The sequence below is a fragment of the Erythrolamprus reginae genome, chromosome 11 (assembly GCF_031021105.1).
Source record: "Erythrolamprus reginae isolate rEryReg1 chromosome 11, rEryReg1.hap1, whole genome shotgun sequence".
NCBI lineage: Eukaryota > Metazoa > Chordata > Lepidosauria > Squamata > Dipsadidae > Erythrolamprus > Erythrolamprus reginae.
In genome coordinates this window covers 34,726,797-34,741,490 of record NC_091960.1, presented here as the reverse complement: position 1 = coordinate 34,741,490, position 14,694 = coordinate 34,726,797, and the positions used below count along the sequence as shown (strand labels likewise).

The 14,694-nt window shown below is 42.9% G+C and overlaps 1 protein-coding gene across 2 annotated transcripts in view; it reads left to right on the top strand.

Annotated features, from left to right (window-relative positions):
* Window positions 1-14,694, top strand: part of AHDC1 (AT-hook DNA binding motif containing 1) — a 359,984-nt gene that overhangs the window by 63,537 nt on the left and 281,753 nt on the right. The gene's annotated exons all lie outside the window — the stretch shown is intronic.

The following is a 14,694-nucleotide window of genomic DNA, read 5'->3' as shown; positions in this document are numbered from 1 at the left end:
CTTCCCATGGCAAATCTGATTGGAGTGTCATTTGCACAGAGCTCTGTATATGGTTAATAAATCACTCCAGGAGTAACGCTGTACACAAGCCAAGAATGGAAAGGTGCGTTGTTGCTTTGCATTGATCCTAAACGCAACAGGAAAAGATAAAGATCAACTCATTCTGGAGTTAAACAGCATGTGTGAACAGGTTCTCGCCGGCTGGGTTCATGCATCACACTACAAGTAATGTGGCTTGCTCGGTTTTGACCTAGCGCAGTGGTTCCCAATCTTTCTAATGCTGCGACCCCTTAATTGCAGTGCCTCGTGTTGTGGTGGCCCCCAGCCATAAGTCCATCACCAATTCTCCCAAAAGAGCTTTAAGCTGATTGGCAGGAAGGTCAGAGGGACACCCCCACTGTCAACGCCTGATTGGTCAGATTGTAAAATATGTTCCAAGACACTAAAGTAGCTTTAGTCCCCAACGTCATGAGAAATTTGTCTTTTCCCACGATCTTAGGCGACCCCTGTGAAACGGTCGTTCGACCCCCAAGGGGGTCCTGACCCCCAGATTGGGAACCACTGACCTAACGTCTTCTATGAACCCAACTTCCATGGTTTGTTCAAGGCGGTGAAGGGCTGCAAAAAAATTTACTACCACACTGCAGGAGTGGCTTATTTTGTGGGTGTGGCTTGCTGGCCATGTGACCAGGTGGGAGTGGCTTAAAGGTCATGTGACTGGCTTAAAGGTGCCCAACTTGATGTCACTCACAACAAGGGTTTTGGTTAGGGTGCCTGGCCTCTCCTCGCCTCTAAGAGACACAATTTCCCTCTCTATTTACTATTACCGTGTTTCCCCGAAAGTAAGACAGTGTCTTACTTTCTTTTTATCCCCAAAAGCCCCACTATGTCTTACTTTCGGGGTATGTCTTATATTGGAAAAAAAATGTCAATTTTTTTGTTTTAACCATAAAATTAACATTTATTAACAACCTGAACAGTATTGTATTCACCACAAAACAGCAGATGATACCCCAGTATGCCAGTGTGTATGTTTTACTGATGTATGATTAATACTGTGTGCATTACTGTATTTTAAGCAGGAGGCGGCAGTGACAAGTGCAGGGGACGGCGCGGTGACGTATGGAGAGGGGGGGGCGGTGCGGAAGTGGGCAGGAGGCGGCGCTCATTAAGATCAGAGGGAGGTGGCAGATGTGGCGACGTATGGAGAGGGGGACGGTGCGGACGTGGGCAGGAGGCGGCGCGCAGCTAGATGAGAGGGAGGCGGCAATACCCCCGTGTTTCCCCAAAAGTAAGACATATGTCTTACTTTCGGGGTACGGCTTATATTAGCCGACCCCCCTGAAACCCCTGATACGTCTTACAATCGGGGGTGTCTTACTATCGGGGAAACAGGGTACTGAACATCCAAAATATGCTATTTAATTCCATGTATATATGCCACATGTGTACATACATATTACACTCAGGCACATAAACGGTATGTGTATGTACACACAAAGGCACATTATACACATTCAAGCTCATTTACTGCGATAGGAAAAACATACCCAGAGCCCAGAAGGGGAAAAAAAGGGGGGGGGGGGCGGGGGGAATCAAATTTTTTCTACCGGTTCTGTGTACCTGACCATACCTGTAGGAGCCCATCATAGGTTCAAGGTAAAGATAAAGGTTTCTCTGGACCAGTCATGCCCCAATCTTGTGGGTGGGTCTGAAAATAGTTTCATGATCATGTGGGCAGCATGGCTATGTCCCATTTAAGCACATGGAACACTGTTACCTTCCCACCAAAGTGGTATTATTATTATTATTATTATTATTATTATTATTATTATTATTATTATTTATTGGATTTGTATGCTGCCCCTCTCCGCAGACTCGGGGCGGCTAACAACAATGATAAAAAACAGCATGTAACAATCCAATTAATAAAACAACTAAAAACCCTTATTATAAACACACAAACATACCATGCATAACTTGTAATAGCCTAGAGGGAAGGAATATCTTAATCCCCCCATGCCTGGCGATATAGGTGGGTCTTGAGTAATTTGCGAAAGAAAAGGTGGGTGGGGGCCGTTCTAATCTCTGAGGGGAGTTGATTCCAGAGGGCCGGGGCCGCCACAGAGAAGGCTCTTCCCCTGGGGCCCGCCAGAGACATTGCTTAGTCGACGGGACCCGGAGAAGGCCAACTCTGTGGGACCTCTGTGAAATCGCAGCATCGCAAAAACACCGAAGTCCTTGAAACCCCACCTCCAGACCTCTGTGTTTTTGTGATGCTGCAATTTCACTCAGGCCCCCCTTGCTGGGAAATCCCACCTCCAGACTTCCGTTGCCAGTGAAGCGCAGCATCACAAAAACATGGAAGTCAGGAGGTGGGTTTTCCCATGGAGGGGAGCCTCAGGGGAATCCCAGCAGAGCAAAAACAGGCGCTTCGCTGGCAACGGAAGTCCGGAGGCGGGGCATCCCAGTGGTGGCAGTGGGTTTGTAAGGTGAAAATAGTTTGTAAGAAGAGGCAAAAAAATCTTACACCCCGGGTTTGTATCTCGAAAAGTTTTGTAAGATGAGGCGTTTGTAAGACGGGGTACCACTGTATTTAAGTTATTTATTTTCCTTATTTTGTTGGTTTTTCTATTTATTTTTTAGTTTTTGCAACCAGTTGTACCCTTTGTCCCATATTTTATAGTAGACCGAATCTTCTTTCTTCTTTATATGCATAGTTAAAGATTTTTATAAAATTTAAAAAAAGGCATTTGAGCAGAAGATAGAGAAGTTATGAACTTCTTCCCAACCTAGTGACCAGCAAGGTATTTACCAGTGCTGAGTTGCAGAAGGCTCCGTGCTACGTCTTGCCAATATTAACCACAAGGCTGCATGGGTGGTCTTGCCCTATTTTAATGCCCTCCAGCGGTCTGAGCTCTGCAACATTTTCCCCGCGTCTGCGTGATTAACATGTTTTAAAACACAGCCAAGCAAATCCGTTCTTTTATTATTATAGAAACATAGAAGTCTGACGGCAGAAAAAGACTTCCTGTTCCATCTAGTCTGCCCTTATACTATTTCCTGTATTTTATCTTAGGATGGATTTATGTTTATCCCAGGCATGTTTAAATTCAATTACTGTGGATTTACCAACCACGTCTGCTGGAAGTTTGTTCCAAGGATCTACTACTTTCAGTAAAATAATATATTCTCACGTTGCTTTTGATCTTTCCCCCAACTAACCTCAGATTGTGTCCCCTTGTTCTTGTGTTCACTTTCCTATTAAAAACACTTCCCTCCTGAACCTTATATGGACCTTATTTAACCCTTTAATATATTTAAATGTTTTGGTCATGTCCCCCCTTTTCCTTCTGTCCTCCAGACTATGCAGATTGAGTTCATGAAGTCTTTCCTGATCAGTTTTATGCTTAAGACCTTCCACCATTCTTGTAGCCCGACTTTGGACCCGTTCAATTTTGTCAATATCTTTTTGTAGGTGAGGTCTCCAGAACTGAACACAGTATTCCAAATGTGGTCTCACCAGCGCTCTATATAGCAGGATCATAATCTCCCTCTTCCTGCTTGTTATACCTCTAGCTATGCAGCCAAGCATCCTACTTGCTTTTCCTACCGCCCGACCACACTGCTCACCCATTTTGAGACTGTCAGAAATCACTACCCCTAAATCCTTCTCTTCTGAAGTATTTGCTAACACAGAACTGCCAATACAATACTCAGATTGAGGATTCCTTTTCCCCAAGTGCATTATTGGGGAAAAGGAATCCTCAATCCTCAATTATTATTTTGCTCTCGCGGAGACACGTTGGAAATAACCTAAACCAACGTGGGATGCTCCACTTTGTGCATCTTGGTTTGTGAACAAACGTTTTTGCTTTTGTTCAGTTGGACTTGGGGCATGTTGCGAACTGCCTGCCGCCAAGACAGCTCTGTGGTTCATCTTGCCTGGCGGAAGACGGAGGCTACACTGCAGGGCTTTAGAGATCTCCAGGAGGCGGAGTAAAGTGGCTGGGTGGGCAGAGTCCATCATCAGTCCAAGATTTATTTATTTTATTTATAAAATAATGTTTATTAATTTTTCCAAGTTTTTAAAAGAAAACAACATTTCAATAGTTTAATACAGATTTATACCCGATATCTTGTACATGTTGCATTTCTTAAATCACCTCTTTATAGATTTGTTTATTATTATAAGATCATATGCTGCAACGTCCTGCCTGTCAATGACTACTTCAGCTTCAACCGCAACAGCACAAGAGCACGCAACAAATTTAAACTTAATATTATTCACTCCAAGCTTGACTGTAAAAAATATGACTTTAGCAATCGAGTTGTCGAAGCGTGGAACTCATTACCGGACTCAGTAGTGTCAACCTCTAACCCCCAACATTTCTCCCTTAGACTCTCCACGATTGACCTCTCCAGGTTCCTAAGAGGCCTTCCATCCCCTGTCCAATTGTCTCTCCTTATCTCATTTATATTTTCTTCGTTTCAAATATGTTCACCTATACTTTTACATCTTTTCTTCTATTCTTTTCTTTCTTTATATTACTACATATCTATTCTCTTCAATGTGTATTATGTATTGGACTAAATAAAATAAACAAACAAACAAACAAACAAAAAATAAAATAAAATAAAATATTATTTGTTTGTTTGTTTGTTTGTTTGTTTATTTGTTTGTTTGTTTATTTATTTGATTTGATTTGATTTGATTTGATTTGTATGCCGCCCCTCTTCGAAGACTAGATGCATATATTATGTTTCATATTTCCTTCTGATACATCCTTTCACATTTTCATAATACTCTGAATTGCTAGTTCCCTTAATCACCATGGTCATCCTATCCATTTCTGCACATCTATAACTTTTTTCTATGATCTTATTGTCTGGCAGGATCTCTTTGTTTTTCCAGAGTTGTGCATAAGATATCTGTGCTGCTGTGATTATGTGGGTAATTAAATATTGTATTTTGGAGGGGTATTTTTTCATTTTTACTCCTAGGAGCATGCATTCTGGGGTAATACAGATTGAGTTCATGAAGTCTTTCCTGATACGTTTTATGCTTAAGACCTTCCACCATTTTTGTAGCCCGTCTTTGGACCCGTTCAATTTGATCCATATCTATTATTATTATTATTATTATTATTATTATTATTATTATTATTATTATTATTATTAATTAGATTTGTATGCCGCCCCTCTCCGCAGACTCGGGGCGGCTCACAGCAGTGACAAAAACAATATACAGTACATTGACAAATCTAATAATTCAAAATCTAAAATAACACTTGTACATTTAAAAATCTAAAAGCAAAGAACCCCAATAAAAAACATACATACAGTCATATCATGCACTAAAACTACATAGGCAGGGGGAGATGTCTCAGATCCCCCACCCTTGACGACAGAGGTGAGTTTTAAGAAGTTTACGAAAGGCAAGGGGGGTAGGGGCAGTTCTAATCTTTGGGGGGAGCTGATTCCAGAGGGTCGGGGCCGCCACAGAGAAGGCTCTTCCCCTTGGTCCCGCCAGACGACATTGTTTGGTAGGTGAGGTCTCCAGAACTGGACACAGTATTCTTTTATCAAATGTATTTTTCTTTTTTCTTTTAATTTGCTCCTCTTAAGCAGAATGTCTGGCCCACGGTTTCATTCAAAGGAAGCCAACACGTTCAACTCTTATTTTTGCGTTTCCACTTATTTGTTGCATTTACATTATAATATTCAATTTTTTTAAAGTGAATGGTGAAGTGCGCTATAAAAAAAGGCATCCTAAAATGCATATCCCTTTGCAAGTCAAATTAGTGCGTACAATAAAAGCAACTAGTTGATACATCATTAAATGCGATACTGCCTAAAACCCAGAGCAGCAGAACAAACAAATAGTTGTATCATCTTGGAGTGGATGAAGTCGTGGATGAATCTACTGGGTAAATTTCCAGATGACTGATAATTGGTAACAAATGACCCCAATATTTAATAATGTGATTCTTCCTCTTTTTCCTTACACTCACAGCTAAATTTTAGGGAAGTGGGGGAAAAGATGTTTAGGAGAAAAGAGTAGAAACTATTCATTTCTCATGTTCCAGGTTCTTAACATTGCAAAATAAAAGTTCTACTGTGAATTCTCATCCACCAAATTTAAAATCAAGTATACTGGGTGTCAACAGACTCAAACTCAACCCGGATAAGACGGAGTGGCTGTGGGTTCTGCCTCCCAGGGACAATTCCATCTGTCTGTCCATAACCCTGGGGGGGGGAATCATTAGCCCCCTCAGAGAGGATCCGCAACTTGGGCGTCCTCCTCGATCCACAGCTCACATTAGAGAACCATCTTTCAGTTGTGGCGAGGGGGGCGTTTGCCCAGGTTTGCCAGGTGCACCAGTTGCGGCCCTACCTGGACCGGGACTCACTGCTCACAGTCACTCATGCCCTCATCACCTCGAGGTTCAACTACTGTAACACTCTCTACATGGGGCTACCTTTGAAAAGTGTTCGGAAACTTCAGATCGTGCAGAATGCAGCTGCAAGAGCAATCATGGGCTTTCCCAAAAATGCCCATGTTACACCAACACTCCGCAGTCTGCATTGGTTGCCGATCAGTTTCCGGTCACAATTCAAAGTGTTGGTTATGACCTATAAAGCCCTTCATGGCATCGGACCAGAATATCTCCGAGACTGCCTTCTACTGCACGAATCCCAGCAACCGATTAGGTCCCACAGAGTTGGCCTTCTCCGGGTGCCGTCGACTAAACAATGTTGTTTGGCGGGTCCCAGGGGAAGAGCCTTCTCTGTGGTGGCCCCAACCCTCTGGAACCAGCTCCCCCCGGAGATTAGAACTGCCCCCACCCTCCTTGTCTTTCGTAAACTTCTTAAAACCCACCTCTGCCGTCAGGCATGGGGGAGCTGACATATCTTCCCCGGGCCTATACAGTTTATACATGGTATGTTTGTGTGTATGTTTGCTTTTAATAATGGGGTTTTAGTGTTTTTAAAATTATTAGATTTGTTCTTACATTGTCTTTGTTATTGTTGTGAGCTGCCCCGAGTCTATGGAGAGGGGTGGCATACAAATCTAATAGATAGATGGATAGATGGATAGATGGATAGATAGATGAATAGATGGATAGATGGATAGATGGATAGATGGGTAGATAAAAAAATAAAATAAAATAATAAAATAAAATAACATAAAATAAAATAATACTTGCACTCCATTCTACAACATCTTGAATCTCCCAAAACCTATGCAAGGGTCCTCTTTGTAGACCTTGTAATTCAGCCTTCAATAGCATCATTCCAGACACTCTTCTAACTAAACTAAACCAGCTAGTGGTACCTGAACACACTTGTAAGTGGATCACAAGCTTCCTAACAGACAGGAAGCATCAGGTGAAACTAGGCAAAATCGCACCAGATACCTGTACAATTAGCACAGGGCCCCCTCAAGGCTGTGTGCTCTACACTTCTCCCCATATACCAATGAATGCGTCTCTAACCATCCGTTAAACTACTGAAGTTCACAGATGACATAGCAGTGATCAGATTCATTTGAGACAACGATGAATCTGCATAGAGATGGGAGGTTGAACAACTAACTTTGTGGTGTGAACGGAACATAGAAACATAGAAACATAGAAGACTGACGGCAGAAAAAGACCTCATGGTCCATCTAGTCTGCCCTTATACTATTTCCTGTATTTTATCTTACAATGGATATATGTTTATCCTAGACATGTTTAAATTCAGTGACTGTGGATTTACCAACTACGTCTGCTGGAAGTTTGTTCCAAGGATCTACTACTCTTTCAGTGAAATAATATTTTCTCACATTGCTTTTGATCTTTCCCCCAACTAACTTCAGATTGTGTCCCCTTGTTCTTGTGTTCACTTTCCTATTAAAAACACTTCCCTCCTGAACCTTATTTAACCCTTTGACATATTTAAATGTTTTGATCATGTCCCCACTTTTCCTTCTGTCCTCCAGACTCTACAGATTGAGTTCATTGAGTCTTTCCTGATACGTTTTATGCTTAAGACCTTCCACCATTCTTGTAGCCCGTCTTTGGACCCGTTCAATTTGGTCAATATCTTTTTGTAGGTGAACAATATAGAACTGAATACACTCAAAACCGTAGAAATTGTGGTAGAGTTTAGAAGAAACCCTCCTATATGTCCACCTCTTGCAATACTAGATAACTCAATATCAACAGTAGAGACCTTCAAATTCCTAGGTTCTACCATATTGCAAGGTCCAAAATGGTCACCTAACATCAAAAACATCATCAAAAAAGCACAACAAAGAATGTTCTTTCTGCGCCAGCTCAGGAAGCTCAAGCTGCCCAAGGAGCTGCTGATACAGTTCTACAGAGGAATCATTGAGTCTGTCATCTGCACCTCTATAACTGTCTGGTTCGGCTCTGCAACCCAACAAGACCGACACAGACTTCAGAGGAGAATCAGAACTGCAGAAAAAACAATGGCTACCAACCTGCCTTCCATTGAGGACCTGTAGACTGCAGGAGTCAAAAAGTGGGCAGTGGAAATATTTACAGACACCTCACATCCTGGACACAAACTGCTTCAACTCCTACTCTCAAAACAACGCTATAGAACATTGCACAGCAGAACAACTAGACCTAAGAACAGTTCCCCCACCCACCCCGAACACCATCAATCTGCTAAACAAATAATTCCCTCAACACTGTGAAACTATTTCCTAAATCTGCACTACTATTAATCTTGCGGTTCCCATCACCCATCTCCTCCCACAAACGCCTGTATGACTGTACATTTGTTGTTTGTATTCTCACAATTTATACTGACTGGTTCCTAACAGGATTTGATTGTTATTTGAACCTGGACTATCATTAGGTGTTGTCCCTTATGATTATTGATCAACTTATCTTTTCTGTTATGTACACTGAGAGCATAAGCACCAAAGCAAATTCCTTGTGTCCAATCACACTTGGTCAATTTAAAAAAATATTCTATGCTATGCTATGCTACTCTATTCTGTTTACTCTTTAGGATAGGGTAGGAAACCAGCCAACTGGTTGTAGCTCATACCATCATCATCATTCGTTCAGTCATTGTCTAGCCACTGCACGATGAAGGCCTTTTCTGGATATTTCTAACCAGTTCAGTCCCAATCTTTCAGATCATCCAAGGGCATGGGGTGAGGTATCGTCAATATGCAGATGATACCCAGCTTTACATCTCCACCCCTTGTCCAGTCAGCGAAGCAGTGGAAGTGATGTGCCGGTGCCTGGAGGCTGTTGGGGTCTGGATGGGTGTCAACAGACTCAAACTCAACCCTGATAAGACGGAGTGGCTGTGGGTTTTGCCTCCCAAGGACAATTCCATCTGTTCGTCCATTACCCTGGGGGGGGGGGGAATCACTAACCCCCTCAGAGAGGGTCCGCAACTTGGGCATCCTCCTTGATCCACAGCTCACATTAGAGAAACATCTTTCAGCTGTGGCAAGGGGGGCGTTTGCCCAGGTTCGCCTGGGGCACCAGTTGCGGCCCTATTTGGACCGGGAGTCACTGCTCACAGTCACTCATGCCCTCATCACCTCGAGGCTCAACTACTGTAATGCTCTCTACATGGGGCTACCTTTGAAAAGTGTTTGGAAACTTCAGATCGTGCAGAATGCTGCTGCGAGAGCAGTCATGGGCTTTCCTAAATATGCCCATGTCACACCAACACTCCGCAGTCTGCATTGGTTGCCGATCAGTTTCCGGTCACAATTCAAAGTGTTGGTTATGACCTATAAAGCCCTTCATGGCACCGGACCAGGATATTTCCGGGACCGCCTTCTGCCGCACAAATCCCAGCGACCAATTAGGTCCCAGAGAGTTGGCCTTCTCCGGGTCCCGTTGACTAAACAATGTCGTTTGGCGGGACCCAGGGGAAGAGCCTTCTCTGTAGCGGCCCCAACTCTCTGGAACCAGCTCCCCCCGGAGATTAGAACTGCCCCCACCCTCCTAGCCTTTCGTAAGTTCCTTAAAACCCACCTCTGTCCTCAGGCATGGGGGAATTGATACTTTCCCTCCCCCTAGGCTTATAAAATTTATGCATAGTATGCTAGTATGTATGATTGGTTTTTAAATTGGGGTTTTAAATTAACTTAAACTTAAATATTAGATTTGTTTACATTGTACTATTACTGCTGTGAGCCGCCCCGAGTCTGCGGAGAGGGGCGGCATACAAATCTGATTAATAAATAAATAAATAATAAATAAATTTAATAAACCAACTTGAAGCAAACTGTGGTTTGGGCCAGTTTTCAACTAAGCTGTAGCAGGTGGTCCTTGGGCTTTCATTAAAAGATCGGTCAAACTAAAGTCTATCCATCCTCAATCCCCCCCCCCCGCCAATATAGAATATAGGAGAAGTATATATGTGTGTGTGTTCAATTTAAATTTGGCTCTTAAAAGGCTACGTGGTGACATTCAATTATTATTTTTTGACAACAATATGGGAGCGGTTTTTTTTTTAAAAAAAAATTCCAATCTAGCCTAAAACCCCAGTTTGCTGTAATGGTTAAGACTCCAGAATAGCAGTTTGGAGACTCTGGAGTTTGAATCCCATTTTAGGCATGAAGCTAGCTGTTGTGGTTAGCTCTGGCCCAGCTCCTGCCCCAAGGAATGTGCAGGTGGATGTAGGGGAGACAACCACATGCCACAGGCCTGTTTTGCTCCCAATGGAATCTGACGATGAAGCCTCCTCTGACCAAGGAAGCATGAGTGACAGGGAAGAGGGGAGTTTGGCAGACAGCCCAGGAGGAGATCAATCATCTGTATGATCCTTGGATTCTGAACAAGAATTAATGACACATCCACGCATGCGTAGAGTGATGCATAGGAGACAGCAACTGAAGGATTATTACAAGAGAAAATGAGGCCACCTGTGGTTGGATGGGGCTGCTGTAATTAGGGCTGCTGCTATAAATAGCAGCGTGTGGGTTTGGCCGTTGTGAAAGAGTATCTGATCGCAGTTCTTCAGGAATCGTGTGTTGCTGTTTTCTGGACTTTGTTGAAACCAAAGCAGAGTAACATGTGTGTCTCACTTTGTAGGAAGAAGAAGGGATGCGAAGTTTCTTCACAGCTGCTAGCTAAGTACTTAATGACTGCTTAAGGGAAATTGTACAGACTACCCGGTTGTTTTGGGACGAGTGCTCTTTGCAATACAAAAAGAGTGCTCAGTTTATTTTGAATTTTGTGATAAAGGACATTGTTTTGAATTTTCAAACGTGTGTGTGTGTGTGTCTGCAATTTGTACTCTTGAATTTTCGGGAGGCTCCTACCAGAGAGCCCGGCAGAACACTAGCTGGTCACACTCTCTCAAAGCTTGCCAAGAAAACTCCAGACAGTCACCAAAATCAAGAATAATTTTGAATCTAAAGTCATACAATCCAGCCTCCAGCCCTGATGTGCTATGGTGGTCTCCCACCCAAAACTCTACTGAAGGTCCAAGATTGAGAACCTGTGCCAATCAAGAGCTCCAAAGACTAGGCTGTGTTATTGTCAAAGAGACCTCAAATGTTGGTGGAACTGAATGAAGATAAACAACCGAACAAATTCCTACAGGAGACATTAGTCCTTCTGGTGACATCAACATATAAGCCACTTGAGTCTTCACAGGTTGCAATCAGGAAGAGACTTAATAATTGGTCTGCCCGTAGCCTTCTGAACGAAGGGAATGTTTCAAATTATCTTAAAAGGCAGCCCCACTTATTGCTTTTGTTTATATAGCCCTCTCTTTCAAGAGTCTTATTACCTTTTATCACCTCTCAATATTATCTTTTTTTGGGGGGGAGCTCAGACTTTTAGGGGGAAGACATCAACAAAGATTTGAGGCTTGTGAATATCCGGATGATTTCCATAAAACACTAAGCCATCACACCTTGTTTACTGGTTTGTTGTTCATGGTTTTTAGCGATACAGCAAGCCCCCGCTACTTCACGGCTCATCTTTCACGGATTCGCTACTTCACGGGTTTTCAAAGGGAGCTTAAATCTATTCAGATCGTGCAGAATGCAGCTGCGAGAGCAATCATGGGCTTTCCCAAATATGTCCATGTGACACCAACACTCCGCAGTCTGCATTGGTTGCCGATCAGTTTCCGGTCACAATTCAAAGTGTTGGTTATGACCTATAAAGCCCTTCATGGCACCGGACCAGATTATCTCAGGGACCACCTTCTGCTGCATGAATCCCAGCGACCAGTTAGGTCCCACAGAGTTGGCCTTCTTCGGGTCCTGTCAACTAAACAATGATGTTTGGCGGGGCCCAGGGGAAGAGCCTTCTCTGTGGCGGCCACGGCCCTCTGGAACCAACTCCCCCTGGATATTAGAATTGCTCCCCACCCTCCTAGCCTTTGGTAAGCTCTTTAAAACCCATCTCTGCCATCAGGCATGGGGGAACTGAGATATTCTTTCCCCCTAGGCCTTTACAATTTATGCATGGTATGTTTGTATGTATGTTTGGTTTTACAAACAAATAAATAAATAAAATCCATAACAAAATGTAAATCCATTGAAAATTCATAAAATCCTTCTACAGTACCACTGTACTCTATTAAAGAAACTGGTAGGATATCACATGTAGTTCCAGCTGAGAAACATTATAGAATGACTCTTTGATGCAAAGGGTGGGTTTTAAAAGTCCAAATACTCGTTAAATACATAAAAAAATATCTTTCCTCTACTTCACAGACATTCGTTTTTCACGGGGGGGGTTTGGAACGCATTCCCCGCGAAAAACGAGGGACCACTGAATTCACAAAACATGCTTTACCATAAGCAAGCCAACCATGTTATGGTTGAATATGTTCTTTGAACCCATCAAGAGAATATGTCACAATAATTGCAGTTAGTGTGTAAACAAGATACAAATCTTTATCACCAAGTCAGGCTTTCTTGAGACTAGTTGGTACAAGAAAAACAATCTGACCAGCGGCTGAAAACGTAGATGTCTAAATCTAAGAGTGAATCCAAGAGTCCAGCTAACACTGGTTTAACATGGGATTGCATCTTCATTCAAGAGAGAACATAGATTGTGCAGAATGCAGCTGCGAGAATAATCATGGGCTTTCCCAAGTATGCCCATGTTTCACCAACACCCCGCAGTCTGCATTGGTTGCCGGTCAGTTTCCGGTCACAATTCAAAGTGTTGCTTATGACCTATAAAGCCCTTCATGGCATCGGACCAGAATATCTCCGGGACCGCCTTCTGACGCACGAATCCCAGCGACCGGTTAGGTCCCACAGAGTTGGCCTTCTCCGGATCCCGTCGACTAAACAATGACATTTGGCGGGACCCAGGGGAAGAGCCTTCTCTGTGGCAGCCCCTGCCCTCTGGAACCAGCTCCCCCCAGAGGTCAGAATTGCCCCCACCCTCCTTGCCTTTCGTAAACTTCTCAGAACCCACCTCTGCCGTCAGGCATGGGGGAATTGAAATATCTTCCCCAGGCCTATATAATTTATGTATGGTGTGTTGTGTGCATGTTTTTTAAATTATGGGTTTTTAACTTCGTATTATTAGATTTGTATTGTACATTGTTTCTATCACTGCTGTGAGCCTCCCCGAGTCTACGGAGAGGGGCGGCATAAAAATTTAATAAATAAATAAATAAATAGAGAGACAAGGGACAAAGCCACACAACGGCCATTTTTGTACAACTACTTGTAGTATCCACCGAGCCTTTTCAAGAAAGGGATGCTCATATTTGTAGTGGAACTAACTCCCTTCTGCTTAAGGATCTTGTCCACGTTTGTATTTCAATTTCTATTGAACGTGCAGATGCTGAAGGAGGAGACATTGGATCTGCAGGAGCTGTGGCATTTAAAAGTCTTCGGAGAAGGGCAGCATAAAAAATCTAATTAATAATAATAATAATAATAATAATAATAATAATAATAATAATAATAATAATAGGCGGCAGAGGACTTTTGCAAGTGAAGCAGAAAGTAGAAGAAGAGAAGCATGCATTAGCTAACTATGTGAAGGGGAGCAAAGAGTCAGCGTTGATGGAGGTCAACAATAGGAAGCTTCTCAAGGTGAAGCAAACTAAGGACCAGTACAGAAAAAATGTAACTCAATGTCGTATGGACAGTTGGCGGAACAAAGCATTGCATGGACAGTTCTTGGAGAAGATTGAAGGCAAAGTGGATAAAGAAAAGACCTGGTCATGGCTTACAAGTGGAACACTCAAAAAGGAGACAGAAGGACTAATCCTGGCGGCACAAGAACAGGCCATTAGAACAAATGCTGTCAGAGCCAGAATTGAAAAATCAACAGACGATCCAAAGTGTAGACTTCGTAAAGAAACAGATGAAACAATCGATCACATACTCAGCTGCTGCAAAAAGATCGCACAGACTGACTACAAGCATAGACATGATGCTGTGGCACAGATGAACCACTGGAACTTGTGCCGGAACTACCATTTCCCAGTGGCAAAGAACTGGTGGGATCATAAGCCCGAAAGAGTGGTCAAAAATGAGCAAGCAAAACTACTGTGGGACTTCCGACTTCAGACTGACCGAATTCTGAAGCATAACACACCAGACATCCTGATTGTGGAGAAAAAGAAAGTATGGATAATTGACATCGCAATCCCAGGGGACAGCAGAATTGAGGAGAAGCCGCTAGAGAAATTAGTGAAATACGAAGATCTAAAAATCGA